This window comes from Emys orbicularis, chromosome 24 (assembly GCF_028017835.1).
Source record: "Emys orbicularis isolate rEmyOrb1 chromosome 24, rEmyOrb1.hap1, whole genome shotgun sequence".
NCBI lineage: Eukaryota > Metazoa > Chordata > Testudines > Emydidae > Emys > Emys orbicularis.
Window position 1 is genome coordinate 6,370,781 of NC_088706.1, and position 8,238 is coordinate 6,379,018.

The following is an 8,238-nucleotide window of genomic DNA, read 5'->3' on the forward strand; positions in this document are numbered from 1 at the left end:
TTCCCTTGTGGGGAATGCTGGAGATCGAGAGGAAGCTGCAGGCAGGTTCCAGCAGGGCAGGGAAACTGAAAACAAACACCAGGCTGCCGCAAAATGGTGAATTCTGCAGCAAAAACGCTGAACTGAATGGCATTTTTCAAAAATGCCATCTTCTGTGGTTGCAGAATTATGGAGTCCACAAGGCCCTGATGGAGACAAATGGGACAAGTCACACCACTCAGAGCTATTGTTTCAGGCAGACTGATGTAAGCAACAAGCAATGGTTACATTTGGTTTGTTTTCCAAGTTATCTCCAGAACCATAAGGGCCACAAACCTTTTTTAAAGTGGAGATTCAAGAGTACAATTCTGTAGCAAGTGCCACAGATACAAACTCCCCAATTACAAAGGGCCCTGATTATAATTTGACTTCTAGAGCTATCATGGAGGCTCCTGCTAAAGAGATGATGCAAGATATACCACCTTGGGCTGTGATCTTATCAGACCTCAGAAGCTACGCAGAGAGACAAGGTGTTTAATAGAAGTTGGTCCAATAAAAGCTATTACCTCATCCACCTTGCCTCTCTAATATCCTGAGATCAACCTGGCTACACCAAGCTAAGCAGAGGCAGGCTGAGTCAGCGCTTGTGTGGGAGATTGCCAAGAATAGCTAAGTGCTAGAGAAAATGCTTGTCACGGAGTCACAGGCCGGATGCTCTGGAACTGTTCAGTGTGAAGCCAGACAGGGCTCTGGGTAACGTGACTCCGCTCAGGACACGCTGTCCAGGGAAAATAGCCTCCTCGGCTATGGCCTTCCTGGGTCTGACCTCAGAGCATTCAGCACCCCTATTCTCACTGTACACTTCCCGCAGCAGGTCCACCTGGACAGGACCCCTGGGGAAGCCCAACTTCGCCGTCAGCAGTGACTCCCTGCCAGCGTTGTAAAACATAAGGGTTTAGTAGTCGACAGGAACGCAGCATAGAACAGAGTTTGCTAGCACAGAAATCAGGAACTTTCAGCAAAGTCCATCTGGGGTGGACCCTGGGCCTGGTGCCCCAAAGTCCCTGCTCTGAGTTCCAAACAGGAGACTGACCCCTTCCAGTCGCCCGACCTCTGACACCCCCGTTGCCCTTCGTCTTGCTTCCCGGGCAAAGTGTCACTTGTTTGCATCCCCCTCCTGGTTCTCAAGTTATGAAGGGCATCGGCCATTGCTTACATGCAGGCAGCTGGAGCCACCTAACCTCCCCCCCCAGAGGGTCTCAGCAAAAGTCACACACCCTTATTTCCACCACCTAGGCATTGGTGCAATACACAGGAAAACTGAGGTACACACAGTATTCATGCAAAACAGTAAGACTCACACAGGCTCATGTACAACAGAACAAGGGGGAAACCCCCACTTCATCACAACGCTGACTCCCATTTTCACTAAGTGTGGAAGGAAAACGCTCTCACCTAGATAAAAGTACACACCACCTGCAGGCCAACGACAAGCTTTTCTTCACTGTGAAGTTTCGACAGCCAGACTTAAGATGGCTGCAGCAATCTCATAATGTAAATTGTTTAGGAGGGCTATTCATTCAGTGCAAACCAAACAGCTGGGAATGAACTAACTATCTATCTAAGGTACTTCTCTGGCCCCCATTACCACAGTATCTGGGCACCTCCCACTCTCTATTGTATTTATCCTCACAGAATGCACAGTGCTATTAGCCCCATTTTACAGATAGGGAACTGAGGCACAGAGGCTTAGGGCTGGATGCACAAAAGGAGTTTAATGCCTAAGTCCCAGTTTCGGGACCTCTGCAATGCACAAAATTCCCACTGAACCCTGTAGGTGCCCAAACTCACTTGGCACCTACATTTTTGAAGTAAAAGTTCCCTCAGAGCCTATGTTCTGCTGAGCATGCATACTACTGCCTTTCTCCAGCCATCTGATGCCTATCTCCCACGTAAGCCCCAGAGTGATTTACAAACTGGGGGAAGACCGGTGTACAGCTGCCTAACTCCTGTGCATCCAGGCCTCAGTGACTTGCCCTAGATAAGGTGGGAAATCTGGGGTGGAGCTGGGACTGATGCCAGGTCCTCGGCTAGTGCTCTAACCACTGGATCATCGTTCCTCTCTAATTTAGCAGTGTCTTAGCACACCTTTGCGGCTAAAAGTGATTTATCTTGGGTAATAATAATTAATTCCTAGCTCTTACCTAGTGCTTTTCATCCATAGATCTCAAAGCACTTTACAAAGGAGCTCTGTATCCTTATCCCCACTTTACAGATAGGAACTCTGACAGGGAGGTGAAACGACTTGCTCATAACTTGCAGTGCGAGTCCTCTTCTCTCTCACACGATTATAGGAAGGCCTGAAGAAGGATGGGTATTGCAACGTGACTTAGCCTCTTTCGGGTCCCTGGTGGCAGACGGTCCCCTCAGGGGCTGTAGTGTCCCAGGTGATTACGGCTGCCATAGTAACTCAGAGAGAGCAATGGTTTCTGAGCTAGTACCACTGGGGGCTTTAAAAATCAGGGCCAGCAGTTTGAAATGGATCTGGAACTGGATGGGGGCCAGTGAGGCTCCAGGAGCACGGGTGATATGTGCCGTCATCAAACTGTTCCATTCAGGAGGTAGGCTTGCATGTGATAGATCAAGAGCAGTTACTAGTTTCTGCATGACCTTTCCTTTTCCTGTTCCTACACAGGATACTTGGCAGGGGGCAAGCCTGGAAGGGACACACACAAGAAACAGCATAGCTAGGCACTCAGCTGAGGAGAAACAATGACTCGTCCTTGCTCGTCAGGATAGAAGGAGGCAGTTCTGGAGACTATTTGGGTCTCCAGGTACAGTGATGAACCCAGCAGGACCCCAAGACTGTGTACTATGTTAACCACTGGAGTGCAGATACCCCGAGAGAGGACAAGATCACAGTGTACGACAGCTCTCTCCTGCATGTCACCTCCATACTTCCTGTATTTAGCTTGAGCCAGCTGCCTTTCTTCCAGCTGGGACAAAGCAGCGGCTGTGCTGGACACACAGAGCTATGTGTCATCAGCACACTGATGGTGTCAGAGTCTGTGTTATCTGATTGTTCCCAGCAAGGATCGGTCATTAACAGCAGTGGCGGCAGGACTCAGGCCTGAGGGACTCCCCAAGCAAGAGGAGGAGCAGCAGCCCCTCATGACCCACAAGGATCTGCCAGAGAAGAACAGGGGACAGTAGTCTATGCAGTCTAAAAGCTCTTTGGTGGACCAGCAGCTCTTTGTGAGCGAAGGCCTCAAGTGCAACTTCTAGAACAAGCAGAATTTACATGGATGTTTCACCCATGTCTGTGGCCATAAAAAAGGCCCAACAGCGTCGCCATCTCTGTGCTTCGCCATGTCCGAAGAGGTTTAGAAGAGTACTGGTACTGGTCAGGTGGAGCTGACTACACTTGTTCTCTCTGCACATTAGAATGGAAGGATGATCAAAATTTCAGACTGAACAATTATTGGCTTGAACAAGCCCTGATAATCTTCCATTCTGGCCTCAAGCCAACTTCAATCACCTGTCCGGCTGCAGTGGTAAAAATTCAGGTGCTCAGATGACATGAATCAAGTCTGTCACATAGGACTGACTCCTGGGCTCAATTAGGAACCCCTTATTGCCAGGGCCACCTGGGGCATAGTGCACTTGGCATTGCAGCATGACAGGCCTGAGTTTGATTTGTACCACGGGCCAGCAGGGGCTGGAAATTCCTTGTCTTTCAACAGCAACCCCTCTGGCCAATTCTGTGATTGGAATTTTAGAAGTCTCAAGAAAAGAGGGGGTTGGTTTAAATTGGGGGATCTACAAGGCTCAATCTAGAGCTGTCTGAATCTTTTTTTTTTTTTTGGATCGACCCCTGAAACAACGAAAAAACCCATACCAACAAAAATGGGGGGGGAAAACCCTAGTTTGGTTTTAACTGAAAATGATTTTTTTCCAGTTTCTCACTAAAACAAAATAACAAATTTTGGATGAAATGAAACACTGCGTCCAACCTAATTTGTTTCCCCAGTTTTTGTTTAGTACTGTGTTGTTTTTGGGTGCCTTTCACTTTTTTTTTAAACTTCTGTTAAGTTTCTAAATAAAACATTTTGAAATGAAAAGTCAAAATGTGTCATTTCAAAATGGCCACAATGAAATATTGTGGAAATATTTCATTGTGGCCATTTTGAAATGACACATTTTGACTTTTCATTTCAAAATCCCATTTTTTTCCAGCCCAAACTACACGCTGAATTTGATCCAAATTTGCAAACAGTTTCAGTGCTCTAAAAAAATGCATTTTTGGAGAATTTACTATCCCCCCCCCCCCCCCGCCCCTGCAATTGGCCCTGTTCTAGTTCCATCAAATGTAATCTCTGTACGTCTTTTTGAGGTGGCATCTAGGCTCGCCCATCATATTCTCCATCTCATCCCTAGTCTGAGGCCCTGCAACTGCAAGCAGCACCCTGAGCAAAGGGCCCAAGAACAACCTGATGTGCCTCCTTGAACCTTGCAAACCCGATATGAGGGAACGGGGCTGTGTCCCCCGTCTGGCATTTTTCACAGGTATTTCTGACTATTTAGTACATGTTCTAAATCTGGGTGGCACTGGGGACTGGACTAGAGAGTCCCTCATCTTTAGGTTACTGCTTCAAAACCAGTTGAGGTCACCAGTGACAAAGCTGTTACTATCTGACTGAACTGAATTTGCTGGGTCTCTTTTTGCCACTGGACTTTGCCAAGCCAACAAACGAGACAATTAGTGCCAATCTCAGCATAGAATGCAAGGACAGAATACGCCAGAGAACGTGAACTCTCCTCCTGCTATTAGAGACCATTCATCCAGCTGAGGGTGAGGCACATTGCTAGGGGAGGCATGATGGGAGTATGTTGTGGGGGAAGCTTGCTCTGACAGTGAGCATGCTGTAACTTATGGAGTGGATGGCTTTCCCTCGGGGCTCTGAATCAATACCTTTCACCAGCCCTGCATTCATAGGAATGTAAAAAGTCTTTTTAAAAAAGCACTTGTGCCTCCCAAAACCCTTACAAAATGTGACTCCATCTCTGTAGGTAGAGTGCTTTAGCAAGCTCTCTCTGTAATCAGTCTTAAGGAATCGAGGCTTTGAAATTGCCTTGTATATTACATGATCTCTCTCTCTCTATCCGGGTGTACGTGTAGATAGAGGACATACATATATACACACACACACACACACACAGAGCAGCTCCACATTAAAGCGGATCTGATCACACTCTAATCCCCGTGTGACCTAAATATCCAGATTTATAAATCTCAGAAGCTTTTCACTCTCTTTACTTGGCAGGGGCAGCAGCAATTGGGTCAGTTGAAAGAGGAGATGCTGGATCCCATTAAATGCTACTTTTAGTCTTGGCTGCTTTCAATAATTGTTCCATTATCCATTTTCTCACAGCCAAGTGCTGCTCAGGGCTAATCATTATTCTCTTTGAAGATTTGCAGCCGTTAGTACCTCTGAGGAAAATACAAGCGAGCGACTGTTTGAACACGACATTTCAAAAACACTGTCCTTGGGACTGCCGTGCAGGAAAGTGAAAACAGGCCCCACTGTTTGGCTCTTAAAGGGCCACTGCTGAGAATTAGTAGGTCTAAGAGTCAACCTAGCCTGAAATATTAGACTCCATTTGACAGATGGGGAAACTGAGGCAAGGGGAGATTCAAGGACCAGGTTGAGCTTTCATTCCTTGCAATGTGTAAGGAGTAGCATGTAGCTACACAACCTAGGAGCAGAGTAGGGAAGGAATCATGCCTCTCTGTTTCCCGCCCTGTTCCCCAGGATAGTCATCTGTTATTGGCACTGACCAGTTCTACTTCCCCTCCTGCCACTAGCCAGCTAAGTTGGGCTGACGTATTGGTGTTGCAGATCCAAGGATCCACAAACTCCTTGTCCTTCTCCACCTACACCTCAACCACATGATCTGGCCCTAAGTGACACATTGAGAGTCAATGACAGAAGCTGGTGTAGAGCCCAGAAATGTCTATTTGCAGTGCTCTTGACAAACCTCATTTCTGCCATTGCTTCCTGCGAGCCCCACAGCAGACAAATTGGTACATGTTCATTCTCTCCTATCACGATCCCTATTAATTGACAATCCTCAGAATCAAGCTGCAATGAAACACACGTTTCCTTGACGTTGCTGGTTCCTCGGGTTTGCTCAGAGCAGGGCATGTGCAAAATAACTCAATACATGCTTCTGCAGTCTCCTACAAGTGTGAGCGGCGAAGTCTGAACAATAAAAGGGCTCTCATCCAATACAAAGATTCATATTTTGTAGCAGGGAAAAGTGTGTAACAGTGCTACTGTGGCTCAATGGTACATGCATCCGATGAAGTGGGTTTTAGCCCACGAAAGCTTGTGCCCAAATAAATTCGTTAGTCTCTAAGGTGCCACAAGGACTCCTCGTTCTTTCAGCCTTTTGCAGAGACCACATCTCACAGCAGAGCTAGCGCTGGCCATTTGCAACTCTGCTTTTCTTTATTTGGCTTTAAGATAATAGAGGCCTAAGCCAAGGCTCTAGGTGCTCTAACACCATTAATAACACAATAAAATCCTTGCAACATTAAGTGACCTTTTCGATAGCAACGCAGCCAGACAGATACCTAGAAAAACTCCTTTCTGTCCCTTTATCATTGTGGGAAGCATTAAGCATACCCTCAGCCCCCTTCAAACCTCTCACACAGAAGGCTTTTGCACCATGCCTGGAAGCTCACCAAATCTGGGCTAATTCAGAGCAAGTTCCTGAGCCAGTGCAGAGAACACTCTGCCTGCTGCCCTCTCTCTTTTACAGTGAGGGGATCCAGCTAGTGCTCCTGCTGGCTGCAGCTGTGGCAGTGTGGCACCAGGAGAAAGGCCATCCCTCGGGTAGGCCAGTCCAAGACCATTTAGGACTCTACAGGTCATAATTATGCCTTAAACTCCAACTGGACGCCGATGGGCAGCCAGTGAAGCGATGTCAAAATAACTGGGACGGCATGATCTTTAAGGAAATAAATCCTAGGCTGGCTTTTTCCAAGATCCGTTTGTTCCCCCAGTTCTTTCTACTGGACTTGAGTCCTACCCGTCCATCTTGCAGCAGCGTTTCTTTTCCTGTTGTTGTTGGCCAATGACCTCCCAAGTTAAAATCCAGGAGCTTTAAACATCACCTGCAAATGGATTTTTAGACATGGAGCTCATGGGGGGCGGTGGTTGTTGTTGTTTTTTTACTTCTTTATGATGGAGAAAGAAAGAGCCTGAAAGGTTTGGTTTCTGCTGGGTTTTTTTTGGTAGTTTGTTTTGGTTATTTTCCCCTCTCCCTCTCCTCCTTTAAACCTTGGAAATCCCAAGAATGTCAACTCTAAGAATGGCCATATTGGGTCAGACCAATGGTCCATCTAGCTCAGTATCCTGTCTTCCGACAGTGGCCGGTGCCGGATGCTTCAGGAAGAATGAGCAGAACAGAGCAGTTTATCGAGTGATCCATCCCCTGTTGTCCACTCCCAGCTTTTGGCAGACAGAGATTTAGAGCATGGGGTTCCACCCCTGACCATCTTGGCTAATAGCCATTGATGGACCTATCCTCCCAGAACTTATCTAGTTCTTTTTTTAACCCAGTTATAGTTTCAGCCTTCACAACATCCCCTGGCAATGAGTTCCACAGGTTGACTGTGCATTGTGCGAAGTAGCACTTCCTTATGTTTGTTTTAAACTGCTGCCTACTAATTTCATTGGGTGACACCTGGTTCTTGTGTTATGTGAAGAGGTAAATAATTCCATATTCACTTTCTTCACACCATTTATGATTTTATAGACCTCTATCCTATCCCCCATTAGTCGTCTCTTTTTCAAGCTGAAAAGTACCAGTCTTTTTAATCTCTCCTCATATGGAAGCTGTTCCATACCCTAATCATTTTTGTTGCCCTTCTCTGTACTTTTTCCAAATTTCATATTTTTTTTTGAGAGGGAACAACCAGGACTGCACGCAGTATTCAAGGTGTGGGTGTACCATGAATTTACATATTGGCATTATGATATTTTCTGTCTTATTATCTATCCCCTTCCTAATGGTTCCTAATATTCTGTTAGCTTTTTTTGACTCAGGCTGCACATTGAGCAGATGTTTAAAGAGAAATATCCATAATGACTCCAAGATCTCTTTCTTGAGTGGCAACAGCTAATTTAGACTCCATTGTGTATATATAGTTGAGATTGTTTTCTAATGTGCATTACTTTGAACTCATCAACA